General features: G+C 35.0%; 1 long non-coding RNA gene across 6 annotated transcripts; it reads left to right on the top strand.

Moving 5' to 3' along the window:
* Positions 1 to 9,709: 9,709 nt before the first annotated feature.
* On the top strand, positions 9,710 to 13,970 carry LOC130966349 (uncharacterized). Of its 6 annotated transcripts, none has more exons than XR_009081260.1 (6): positions 9,710 to 10,126; positions 10,298 to 10,449; positions 10,538 to 10,591; positions 10,778 to 11,488; positions 11,559 to 11,937; positions 13,709 to 13,970. It is a non-coding gene; the product is annotated as an uncharacterized LOC130966349 (long non-coding RNA). The 6 variants fall into 6 exon arrangements; XR_009081258.1 differs by having other exon boundaries at positions 11,593 to 11,937; XR_009081261.1 differs by having other exon boundaries at positions 10,778 to 11,416.
* Positions 13,971 to 14,185: the final 215 nt, after the last annotated feature.

Here is a 14,185-nt window from a genome sequence, read left to right on the forward strand (position 1 = left end):
AGAGAAGAAGAAGAAAAGATGGTAGAGAGGGAGAGAGGTGGGTTCGGCTAAGTGAGAGAAGAGGGGGTTGTGTTATGTGAAAATGAAGGAGAATGGAAGGGTATTTATAGGGAGAGGGGGTAGTGTGTATTCGGCCATTTAGGGTGGGAATGGGTGGGAAATTGGTTTTGAATTTTTGAAGGTAGGTGGGGTTTATGGGGAAGAGTGGATGGATGTGAGTAGTGAATGGGTTGATTGGGAAGAGGAATTGAGGTGATTGGTGAAGGGTTTTGGGAAAGAGTGTTTATTGGGAAGAGAGATTCAGAGATTGAAGTTGTTGGGAAGTGTGACATGGGGAAGAGAAAAATAGCATTAGGAGGTAAGGTGGGAATATGTTAGGTGGGGATCCTGTGGGGTCCACAGATCCTGAGGTGACAAGGAATTCCATTCCTGCACCAAATAGGCATGTAAAATGCCTTCGTGCATCATTCTGGCGTTTAAACGCCCATTGGTGCACATTCTGGGCGTTCAACGCCCATGTAAAGCATGTTTCTGGCGTTGAACGCCAGTTTCATGCTTGTTACTGGCGTTCAGTGCCAGTTTTTCTTCTTTAGGCACATTCCTGGCGTTCAGCGCCAGAATGTTGCTTGTTTCTGGCATTCAGCGCCAGAATGATGCTCTGTTCTGGCGTTGAACGCCAGCCAGATGCATCTTTCTGGCGTTGAACGCCAGCCTGTGCGTCCTCCAGGGTGCAAATTTTTTTCTGTTGTTTTTGATTCTGTTTTTAATTTTTATGATCTTTTCGTGACTCCTCATGATCATGTTCCTAAGAAAACACAAAATAACAATAAAATAGAATAAAATAAAATTAGATAATTAAAATTGGGTTGCCTCCCAACAAGCGCTTCTTTAATGTCAATAGCTTGACAGTGGCTCCCATGGAGCCACAAGGTGATCAGGTCAATGTTGTATAGTTGCCAACACCAAACTTAGAGTTTGGATATGGGGTCTTAACACCAAACTTAGAGTTTGGTTATGGCCTCACAACACCAAACTTAGAGTTTGACTGTGTGGGCTCTTCTTGACTCTGAACTGAGAGAAGTTCTTCATGCTTACTCTCTTCTGTCACAGAGGGATGGCCATGTGCCTTAAACACAAGGTAGTTCCCATTCAATTGAAGGACTAATTCACCTCTGTTGACATCTTTCACAGCTCCTGCTGTGGCTAGGAAAGGTCTTCCAAGGATGATGCAATCATCCTCTTCCTTCCTAGTGTCTAAGATTATGAAATCAGCAGGGATGTAAAGGCCTTCAACCTTTACTAACACGTCCTCTACTATTCCATAGGCTTGTCTCAATGACTTGTCTGCCAGTTGTAATGAGAACAAGGCAGGTTATACCTCAATGATCCCCAGCCTCTCCATTACAGAGAGTGGCATAAGATTTATCCCTGACCCTAGATCACACAGAGCTTTTTCAAAGATCATGGTGCCTATGGTACAAGGTATTAAGAACTTGCCAGGATCTTGTTTCTTTTGAGGTAGAATTTTCTGAATCCAAGTATCTAGTTCATTAATGAGCAAGGGAGGTTCACTTTCCCAAGTCTCATTACCAAATAACTTGGCATTCAGCTTCATGATAGCTCCTAAATATTGAGCAACTTGCTCTCCAGTTACATCTTCATCCTCTTCAGAGGAAGAATAGTCTTCAGAGCTCATGAATGGCAGAAGGAGATTTAATGGAATCTTTATGGTCTCTAAATGAGCCTCAGATTCCTTTGGATCCTTAATAGAAAACTCCTTCTTGCTTGAGGGACGTCCCAGGAGGTCTTTCTCACTAGGATTTTTGTCCTCCTCCTCCCTTGTGCATTCGGCCATATTGACTATGTCAATGGCTTTGCACTCTCCTTTTGGATTCTCTTCTGTATTGCTTGGGAGAATACTGGGAGGAGTTTCAATGACTTTCTTACTCAGCTGGCCCACTTGTGCCTCCAGATTTCTAATGGAGGATCTTGTTTCACTCATGAAACTGAAAGTGGCTTTTGACAGATCAGAGACTACATTGGCTAAATTAGAGGTGTTTTGTTCAGAATTCTCTGTCTGTTGCTGAGAAGATGATGGATATGGCTTGCTATTGTTCAGCCTGTTGCGTCCACCATTGTTAAAGCCTTGTTGAGGCTTTTGTTGATCCTTCCATGAGAAATTTGGATGATTTCTCCATGATGAGTTATAGGTGTTTCCATAATGTTCACCCATGTAATTAACCTCTGCCATGGCAGGGTTCTCAGGATCATAAGCTTCTTCAGAAGCTGCCTCTTTAGTACTGTTAGATGCATGTTGCCATCCATTCAGATTTTGAGAGATCATGTTGACCTGTTGAGTCAACACTTTGTTCTGAGCCAATATGGCATTCAGAGCATCAATTTCAAGAACTCCTTTCTTCTGAGGCATCCCATTATTCACGAAATTCCTCTCAGAAGTGTACATGAACTGGTTATTTGCAACCATGTCAATGAGTTCCTGAGTCTCTTCAGGCATTTTCTTCAGATGAATGGATCCACCTGCAGAATGGTCCAATGACATTTTCGAAAATTCAGAGAGACCATAATATAATATATCTAATATGGTCCATTCTGAAAACATGTCAGATGGACATCTTTTGGTCAGCTGCTTGTATATTTCCCAAGCTTCATAGAGGGATTCACCATCTTTTTGTTTGAAGGTTTGAACATCCACTCTCAGCTTGCTCAGCTTTTGAGGAGGAAAGAATTTATCCAAGAAGGCAGTGACCAGCTTATCCCATGAGTCCAGGCTATTCTTGGGTTGTGAATCCAACCATATTCTAGCTCTGTCTCTTACAGCAAAAGGGAAAAGCATGAGTCTATAGACTTCAGGATCAACTCCATTCGTCTTTACAGTCTCACAGATCTGCAAGAACTCAGTTAAAAACTGATAAGGATCTTCAGATGGAAGTCCATAAAACTTGCAGTTTTGTTGCATTAAGGCAACTAGCTGAGGTTTCAGCTCAAAGTTGTTGGCTCCAATGGCAGGAATGGAGATGCTTCTTCCATCAAACTTGGACGTTGGCTTTGTGAAGTCACCAAGCATTCTCCTTGCATTATTATTATTTTCGGCTGCCATCTCCTTCTCTTGTTCGAAAATTTCTGAAAGGTTGTTTCTGGATTGTTGTAATTTAGCTTCTCTTAATTTTCTCTTCAAAGTCCTTTCAGGTTCTGGATCAATTTCAACAAGAGTGCCTTTATCCCTGTTCCTGCTCATATGAAAGAGAAGAAAACAAGAAAAGAAAGAGGAATCCTCTATGTCACAGTATAGAGATTCCTTTATGTTAGTAGAAAAAGAAAGGGGAGAAGAATGTAGAAGAGGGGCTTCGGATAATTAGATGGAGAGAGGTGAAGAGAAGTGTTAGTAAATAAATAATTAAATAGAAGAAGAAAAGAGAAGGGAGATTTCGAAATTAATTTTGAAAAAGGGGTTAGTAATTTTCGAAAATTAGAGAGGGAAAAATAGTTAGGTGGTTTTGAAAAAGATAAGAAACAAACAAAAAGTTAGTTAGTTGATTGAAAAAGATATTGAAATTAAATTTTAAAAAGATAAGAAGATAAGGAGTTAGATAAGATATTTTGAAATCAAAATTTTTTTTTTGAAAAGATAAAATTTTAAAAAAGATATGATAAAAAGATAAGATAAAAGTTTTAAGAAAAAGATATTTTGAAAAAGATTTAATTTTTAAAATGACTTAACTAACAAGAAACTACAAGATAAGATTCTAGAATTAAAAGATTGAACCTTTCTTAACAAGAAAGTAACAAACTTCAAATTTTTTGAACCAATCACATTAATTGTTAGCTAATTTTCGAAAATTAGATATAAAAGCTAAGAAAAAGATTTTTGAAAAATAATTTTTAAAATTTTCAAAAATAATAAAAAAAATGAAAAGATATGGTTTTTGAAAAAGATTTTGAAAAGATAAGATTTTTTTTAAAAAAAAAATTGAAATTTTGACTTGACTTGTAAGAAACAACTAATTTTAAAAATTTTTGACCAAGTCAACCCAAAATTTCGAAAATTTGGAGGGAAATAAGGAAAAGATATTTTTCTTTGAATTTTTAATTATGAGAGAGAAAAACAACAAATTTACTCAATACATGAAATTTTTAGATCAAAACAATGAATGCATGCAAGAATGTTATGAATGTCAAGATGAACACCAAGAACACTTTGAAAATCATGATGAACATCAAGAACATAATTTTGAAAAAATTTTTTTATGCAAAGAAAACATGCAAGACGCCAAACTTAGAAATTTTTAATGCTTGGAAAATATGAATGCAAAGATGCACATGAAAAACATGAAAAGACACAAAACAAGAAAACATCAAGATCAAACAAGAAGACTTACCAAGAACAACTTGAAGATCATGAAGAACACTATGAATGCATGGAATTTTCGAAAATTGCAAGAAAAATTTTTAAAACATGCAATTGACACCAAACTTAAAAATTGACTTAATACTCAAACAAAAAACACAAAATATTTTTGGTTTTTATGATTTTCTAAATATTTTTGGATTTTTATTAATTTTTTTCGAAAATAAAGTTTAGAAAAACGAAAAATAAAAGCAAAATTTTGAAAAAGATTTTTGAAAAGAAAATTACCTAATCTGAGCAACAAGATGAACCGTCAGTTGTCCATACTCGAACAATCCCTGGCAACGGCGCCAAAAACTTGGTGGACGAAATTGTGATCCATATTCTTTGTATTTGTATGAAATCATTATTATGGCACCGGTTGAATTCACAACTCCGTTCAACTAACCAGCAAGTGTACTGGGTCGTCCAAGTAATAAACCTTACGTGAGTAAGGGTCGATCCCACAAAGATTGTTGGTATGAAGCAAGCTATGGTCACCTTGTAAATCTCAGTTACGCAGATTAAATTTGTTTATGATTTCGAAAATTAGTAATAAAAGGGATAGAATACTTATGCAGATTCATTGGTAGGAATTTCAGATAGGCGAATGGAGATGCTGTGTGGCTCGAGAACGCCTGCTTTCCTACTGCTTCAACTCAATCCTTCTTACTCCTTTCCATGGCAAGCTGTGTATAGGGGTTCACCGTTCGACGATGGCTACTTTGTATCCTCTCTGGAAAATGGTCCTCTGCGTTGTCACTCGCATGGCTAATCGTCTGGAGGCATCACACTGGCCGAAGGCTACATTCCATCCTCGCAGTGAAAACTACGCTCACGCGCTCTGTCACAGCACGGCTAATCACTGGTTGGTTCCCGCTCCTGCTGGAATATAATCTCTTGATTCTTTTGCGTCTGTCACTAACGCCAAGCACTTGCGAGTCTGAGGCACGTCACAGTCATTCATTACCGGAATCCTACTCGGAATACCACAGACAAGGTTAGACTTTCCGGATTCCCAGGATCCTACTCGGAATACCACAGACAAGGTGAGACTTTCCGAATCCTCATGAATGCCACCATCTATCTAGCTTATACCACGAAGATTCTGTTGGGGAATCTAAGAGATACACATTCAAGCTCGGTTGCATGTAGAATAGAGGTGGTTGTCAATCACGCGCGTTCATAGGTGAGAATGATAATGAGCGTCACATAATCATCACATTCATCATGTTCTTGGGTGCGAATGAATATCTTGGAATAAGAACAAGTTGAATTGAATGGAAGAAAATAGAATTGCATTAATACTTGAGGTACAGTAGAGCTCCACACCCTTAATCTATGGTGTGCAGAAACTCCACCGTTGAAAATACATAAGTAAAAGGTTCAGGCATGGCCGAATGGCCAGCCCCCTGAGTGATCAAGAGACCGAATAATCAAAGGCTAAACAGTCAAGAGATTAAACTGTCAAAAGATGTCTAATACAATAGTAAATTGTTCTATTTATAATAAACTAGCTCCTAGGATTTACATGAGTAAGTATTTGATGCATAAATCCACTACCGGGGCCCACTTGGTGTATGCTTGGGCTGAGCTTGATCAATCCACGAGCTGAGGCTTCTCTTGGAGTTGAACTCCGAGTTATGACGTGTTTTGGGCGTTCAACTCCGGATCATGACGTTTTTCTGGCGTTTAACTCCAGACAGCAGCATGTACTTGGCGTTCAACGCCAAGTTACGTCATCAATTTCCGAATAAAGTATGGACTATTATATATTGCCGGAAAGCCCTGGATGTCTACTTTCCAAAGCCGTTGAGAGCGCGCCATTTGGAGTTCTGTAGCTCCAGAAAATCCATTTTGAGTGCAGGGAGGTCAGATTCCAACAGCATCAGCAGTCCTTTTGTCAGCCTTTTTCAGAGTTTTGCTCAAGTCCCTCAATTTCAGCCAGAAATTACCTGAAATCACAGAAAAACACACAAACTCATAGTAAATTCCAGAAATGTGAATTTAACATAAAAACTAATGAAAACATCCCTAAAAGTAGCTTGAACTTACTAAAAACTACCTAAAAACAATGCCAAAAAGCGTATAAATTATCCGCTCATCACTTCACCCTCGTTCATATTGGATGACCATTAGCACCGGCGTGTGATCTGGATCAGAGGAGATTAATGACCACTAGCCCCGGCTTTAATCACTTACAACCTTTTCATTGAATGAAGCACTCATTGTTAAAGTAGTTAGTAAGAAGTATTAATCCAGAAGAACAAGCATCTCTAAGTCCTTAACTTATCTTCTATCATTGTTTCCATATCTGCTCTTTATTGTTTTGTTTATGCGCCTACAACAACAACAATCATCTTTTTATATTTGCCTGACTAAGATCTGAAGATAACCACAGTTTGCTCAATCCAACAATCCTCGTGGAATCGACCCTCTCTCACCTGAGGTAATACTTGGATGACCTGGTGCACTTGCCTGTTTAGTTGTGCGAGTTCTAATTTCATGCACCAAGATTTTGGTGCCATTGCCAGGGATTGTTTGTGATTGACAAACTACCAGTTGTCTTGCTCCTTAGATCAGGTACTTTTTACTATTTTCCTTTTGTTTGTGTTTCTTATTAAAAGTTTTTAAATTTTCTTTGTGTTTTTTCGAAAAAATATTTTTCAAAAACTTATCTTGAGTAATCTTTTTCTTTTGTTTGAGTCCGGTGTCAATCTTTAAGTTTCATGTCTTTTGGCTTTTGTTGATCTGTCTTTTCTTGATTCTGGAAAATTGTTCTTTGTTTCTTTTCTCTTATTCGAAATTTTCCTTGTGTTTTCTTTTGTTTGATCCTAAAATTTTTAAGTTTGGTGTCTTTTAGTGTTTTTCTCTTAAATTTTTGAAAATTAGTGTGATTTGATTTCAAAAATTTTAAGTGTAGTGTTTTCTTTTCCTTTCTTTTTTTTTTGAATTTAAAAATTTTTTTAAAACATTTCTTTTAAATTTTCGAAATTTTAAAATGAAATCTTGAATCTTTATCTTATCTTTATTTAAATTCAAATTTTAAGTTTGGTGTTTCTTGTTAGTGATTTTTAAATTTTCAAATCATATCATATCTTTCTTGATTCTTGATCTTTACCTTGTTTATCTTTTGATTTTCAATTATCACTTTAGTTATCTTATTTTTTATTTCAAAATTTTGAGTTTGATATTTTCTCTTTATTTCCTTTTAAAATTTTAAAGTTTGGTGTCCCATTAGTAACCTTTTTACTTAAATTTAATTTTCTTGCTTATCTTTTCTTCTTTGGTCTTTATCTTATCTTTTTTTTTTGGTTTTAAGATTTTGTTATCTTATCTTTTTTTAAATTCAAATTTCAGAAGCTTAGTATTTTGTTAATTTTTGTCTTTTTCAAATTCTCTCTTTGACTTTCTCTTTTTAAATTTTAAAATTTTTCAAAGATCAAATCTTGTCTTAAATTTTTAAAATCTTATCTTATCTTGTTTGACTTTTTCTTTTCAAATTTAAATTTTAAAATCTTTGATTGACTCTTTCTTCTTAAATTTCAAAAATTTTCAAAATCAAAATCTTTTATTTTCTTTTCAAATCTTGTTAGTTAGTTATTCGTTTTATCTTATTTTAATTTTAAAAGTTTTGTGTCTTGATTAGTAATCATATTTTTCTTGTTTACTTTTCTATCTTTAAATTCTATATCTTATCTTTTTCTTTGATTTTCAAAATTTTACTATCTTTTCTTATTTCAAATTTAAAATTTTAAATTATAGTATCTTGTTAGTCTCGATTGCTTTTAAAATTTGAATTTAAAAATTTTTTTCTAAAACTTATCTTATCTTTAACTTAAATTCAAATTTTAAAAGTTTAGTATTTTATTTGTTTCTCTTTCTTTTAAATTTCAATTTCAAAATGTTTAAATTTTTAAAATCTTATCTTATCATACTTCTCTCTCTTGATTCTTTCCTTCTAATTTTTAAAATTTAAAATCTTTATTTGACCTTTTTTTCTTTTTATTTTTTGAAAAATAATTTAAAAACCAAAAGCTTCTATCTTTGTTTTCAAATCTTTTTAATTAGATGTTTATTTTGTTTTAATTTTTAAGTTTGGTGTTTTTTTAGTTTTTCTTTCAAATTTGAATTTCAAAATCTTTATTTGAATTTTTTTTAATTTTTTTTATTTTCAAAATTTGTTATTTTATCTTATTTTCAATTAAATTCAAATTTTAAAAGTTTGGTGTTCCTTTAGTGTTTTCTCTTTCTTTTCTTGAATTTTGAAATTCGTAAACCTCTTTTTTTCCAATTTTTTTTAATTTTTCGAAATTTCTAACTTAAACTTTATTTTATTTTATTTTATTTGTTTTCAAATTAGTTTTCTAATTTTTTTATGTGATTATTTTTTAATATATATATAAGGATATCTCACCGGGAGTTCTCTAGACTTTGACATAAAGACTCCCATTTTTCTTTGCTTCTTGTCTGTGTATGTAGGAATAGGAAGAGTTCACTATGGATCCAATGGAAAATGCTCAACCCAGAAGAAACTGGGGATCATATACAACTCCCACTCCTGACATCTGTGGAAGGAGCATTAATAAGCCTCCTATTGGAGCGGACAACTTTGAGCTCAAACCACAATTGGTCATTCTAGTGTAGCGAAACTGCCAATTTTATGGACTCCCATAGAAAGATCTCATCAGGTTTATATCTGATTTCTTACAGATTTGTGATACTTTTGGAGTGGATCCTGACGTCTACAAGCAGATTAATTAACCGATTAATTAAGTGATTATATTGCCCAAATTTGATTCCGAAAAGATAGAGAGAGAATTTGAGGATTTAAAGGTGACTTTTGAACTCACACTACAAGAAAAATGGCCTGTCGGCACACTTTTTTCTTGCCACGCTTTTAAAGTGTGCCCAAAAGTGATCTGTGGGCACGCTTTTGCGAGAGTGGCTACTAATTTGTGATTTTACCACGCTTTTTTTTGCCACGCTTGAAAAGCGTGGCCATAGAGAGAAATTGGCACGCTTTTATGAGGGTGCCACTTATTTGAAATTTGGCCACGCTTTCTTATTGCCACGCTTGAAAAGCGTACCCATAGAGAGAAATCGGCACGCTTTAAAAGAGTGACTAATTTTTTTCTAACAGTCACATTTTTAAAGCGTGCCAATATACTGTGTTTAAATAGGCACCCTACAAAAGCTTACCAATAGAGTGCCACCCTCTTTTTTACACACTTCACTTTTTTCTAAGTTAACTTTTAACCTATAGAAGTTATAACTGCTCATACACTTCACTTTTCTTTCCAAATTAATTTTTAACCTAGAAGATAACCTAAAAGCAAGCCGTCGCACCCAGCAAGCCATCGCACTAAGTTCATCACTGCCCATCGCCAAGGCCGTTGCACCACACAGCTCGTCGTCATGTTCATCTAACCCTCACACCCAGCCCTCTCTCTGTCGCACCGAACCCCGCACCATCAACGATCTCTCGCACGTAGCGTGCCCTCCTACTCCCTCAGTGGTCTCTGTCTCGTAAACTCTCGTTGGATTCGGAACCTCAATCGTTTCTCACTCTATTTCGCAAACCCTCAATCGCCGATCCTCCCTCCGTGGTTCAGCACCCGTCGCGTTGCCGTCTCCCTCTCTGAAATCGTCGCGTCGCCGTCTCCCTCTCCCTCACTCATCGCACCTTCGTCAGCCATGTTCAACGTTCGCAGTGCCGTGGTAAAGTATTTGGTCAATTTTTTCCTTGATCTGATTATTTGATTTTGAATTTGATTTTCTTGGTTCTTCATTTTTTTATTTTTCTAAATTTCTATTTTTTGTTCTAATATGATCCGTGGTTTAGGGTTTTTTTTCCTAAACTTCTTGACATTTGGTTCTGTTCTGCTGCAGCTGTGGTAGTGCTCAGCTACTGATATGTGGTGCTCATTCTTTGAGTTCGTTGTTTGCTGAATCTCGTTTGGCAGAGAATACCTCTAGATTTTTTGCAAGGTGACAAATTTAGAGCAGCAGCAGATAATTACATTAGGCCTCTCCTAACTTAGGTATTCAAGTTTCTTATTAGCTTCAAATTATGCCTCGTTCAGGCTTTTCGAAGTTGATTGTGATTTCTTTCTTTTGTATTTTCTCCAGGGAGTTCCATCTCTTTTCTCTGATCTTTCGTCTTTGTATAATCACCCTGGGAAGGTCAGCTTTATCCCTTATATTTCTATGACTGAAAAACTATGAGATATTTGATTGTATTTTTTCTTCCATCATGTTATATAATGGAAGAAGATAAGCTTCCTATGGGTTCTGATTGTTCTTTTTATTCTTTTGAACTTTGTTCAGGCAGACATTTTGGAATAACTTATTCTTGTATTTTTTTCACAGCGCTCTTCAAGCTAAGGTATATTAAAGATCAGATAGCGAAGTAGGCAGCTTAATTGCTTCAGTGAATATAGGTTTTAAAGGCTAGCTAGTAATTAATTACTACTGTATATATAGATAGAGAGTGGTCACTACTACAGCCTGTATGTTCTTGTTTAAGTATTTGTTATTAGTTGTGTGTATATTTAAATGTTTGCATCCTTGTTTTGGTTTCAAGAGGTAATTTGTAAAGGAGGAATTCAAGAAATTATTGTAGTATTTATACTGAGCATCGCATCTGCTAAAATAAATAAATATGTCAAAGGGATTTGAGATTCATCAAGAGAATAATGAAGGAAATGGGGCAAGAGTAGTAATGATAATGAGGGTGAGAAAAATTCATTTGACATAAATGAAGGAGCGGCTATGATGATGATGAGGAATTGGAAGAAGAGAATAATAATGAAGCAAAGGAGGAGGAGGAGGATAACAATGAAGAAGGGAATTTAACAAACCCAAGTAGCAGCAGCACAGCATCAAGAGAAGGGAAGAAAGGGAGTGGTGTGAGGCAATATGTGAGATCAAAGATGCCAAGGCTTTGTTGGACTCCTAATCTTCATCTCTCCTTTGTCCATGTTGTTCAGAGGCTTGGAGGTCAAGAAAGTAATTCCACTCTCAAACATTTGTAAGAATACACTTCAATTTGACTTGGGAGGAGTTCAATTTGATAAAATGGTCTGTTTCAATCTTTTTTTAAGTGATTCTTCTGTCTTGTGTCTATCCTCTGAGTATGCTACTATTGTAGGTTCCTTATCTAGGCAAATTTCTGTGCAAAGCAGTTTTGCTGAAGCTGCACAACTTCTAAAGCCAGCCTCTGCTGAAATGACAGTAAGTTTTGGACATTCATGGACCAGTTCTAGCTTTAGTTCTTGAGAAGTTGAAACCATATGGAGGCCTTCAAGGTAGGGTTTTGTATCATAGCTCATTCTTAATCCACTTTGTTTCTCAGGGTTAATGATTAACATGAGTATTCTTATGTTTATTTTCTTTCCCATGCAATATTTGTGCTTATAATCATTTGAGTCTGCTAAGGCAGTTTCAGTGGGTGCGTCAAAAGGTGTTCAAAGGCTGGGAAATCAACTGCTAATGGTGTTACAAAACACGAAAATAAAGCTGCATCTTCGGTATGTTTAGTTTGTGTTGGTTGATTGCTTTTAAGATTTGTTTGGCTTTTTAATTACTTGATTCATCATCTTACAAAGTACAAGTCTAATTTGAAGTGTTTGGTTCTATTATGGAGTTTTGGGATATAAGATAATAGAACTGAAAACATATTGTCACAAAACACTGTAGGAGTAGTGAGACATGGTTGCTTGAGCTCAATTAACAAGTTTTAAATTTGGATTAGTTCTGCAAACACCACTGCCAATGCTTTAAACTCTGCAAACAACATAAATAAATATATAAATAATTGAAGTAGTTGTAAAATGCATGAAGAGGAAAGGATTTGATTTTGTACTCTTAAATCCAAAAGATTGTAAGGTGGCAGTAATGGTTAGATACCAAGCTCTAAGAGCTTATTTCAAACCATATATTGCCTTGTTTAGTTTGCAAACAAGGTTTGAATTTGAGTAAACAAAACTAGGGAGTTGAGACATGTAAATAGTCTTGGTTAGATTTCCATTTAGAAAAGCATCATGAAAATTATACTGCTTCACTGCCCAACCTTTTGATAAAGCTATGATTAAGATTATTCTAATAGTTACAGGTTTGATAATAGGTGAGAAAACCTTATCAAAATCCACACCTGCTGTTTGTGTATATCTACAAGCAACTAACATTGCTTTATGCCTAAGAATGTTTGAGTTTGTGTTGGTTGATTGCTTTTAAGATTTGTTTGGCTTCCTAACTACTTGATTCATCATCTTGATTGTGAGCTGTTGCAACAAAGGGTGATAGGTCTGAGCCTATCTCTGTCCAAGATATAGCGCTTCAGTCTCAAGCTTTATTAAATGTTAAGGATTCAAACAAGGAATTGCTAAACTCTGTATACCATAATCTACTTTAAAATTCTGTGTGTTTCCTAACTGGATGCAGAGTTCAAACTTTTTTTTTGGCACTTTTTTAAATCTATTCAAGACATTTCATAATTTCTCGTCTGTTCACCATGCACTGGGCAGCATGAGATGTTGATAAGTGACAGGCCCTTATTTGAAAGTCTATATGAGGAGAAGAGCGAGGGATGATGGGCCAACAACCCAAGTTATAAATCCAGCAATAATTTAATAAACTAGGGACGGGTAGTCAGGAATGCATTGGGGGAATAAATATCTGCTATAAGAGTAGTTAGAGCCTTAGAGATTGTTCAGTTGGTTGAGTACAGTTAGCTCTCGGAGAGTTGGAAAATCCTTCTAAATTAGGGAACAGTTAGCACTTGGAGAGTTTGAGCCACATTGACCAAGATCAGTTCAATAACACAGTGACACCACTTTCATCACTTTCCCTCTATACCAGTCTCATCAGAAGCACTATTCATTGGTTAAACTCGAATAGATTGCTAACTCCTTTATTAGAAAGGGGAGAAAGAAAATGCAAATTCAAGTTTTATAGGGTGATCTCAAGCAGTCCTATTGAATATTAATGTTCTGAGTGAAATTTTCTTATTAACTTAAGATTCATTTGATTATGTGATGCTTTTAAATCTCTTTTTTGCTTATAGAAAAAGTAAAAATAAAAAGAAAATCTTTATAGTCATCTATCCCTTTGTATACATGAGCTATTTTTGTTGTTTCCTTTATAGTTTGATGAAATTTTTTATATAATTTTATGTATTATCCCATACAGGATACGGGAATATACATTAGTTATTATAAAAAGGGGACTACTAGTTTTAATTATTAAGTGACAAATTTGACATGGTTGAAATTAGTACTGATTTTGCACTTTGTTGTAAAGTTCTCATGCATACAGGTTGCCCAACAGCTTCTCCACCTCTAATAGCTATACAAGAGTTGCCTGCAAACATTCGTGTGCTACAAATTAGTCTGGATGTTATTTAGGAATTAGATTAGATTTTTTATAACATAGAATTGTAATTTTTTTAAATGTTTATTTTGAAATTTGAATTTATTTTTTTTAAACGTTTTATTCATGTTTTATCATGTACATAATTCATATAAATCAATGGAAGAGTAATTTTTTAGTATTATATTTTATTTGAAAGATTAATTTATTAGTATCTCTATTTTTCTTATTTTTCTTATTTTTTATTTGAAAAAGGATTAGGCCACGCTTTTGAAGTGCAACGACAAGTTTTTAATTTTTGGCACGCTTTAAAAGCGTGGCTGTATATCCATCTTTGGGCATGTTTTAAAAGCGTGACTGTATATCCATCTTTTGGCACGCTTTAAAAACGTGACTACAAGGTTATAC

This window comes from Arachis stenosperma, chromosome 3, assembly GCF_014773155.1.
Source record: "Arachis stenosperma cultivar V10309 chromosome 3, arast.V10309.gnm1.PFL2, whole genome shotgun sequence".
Classification (NCBI taxonomy): Eukaryota; Viridiplantae; Streptophyta; class Magnoliopsida; order Fabales; family Fabaceae; genus Arachis; species Arachis stenosperma.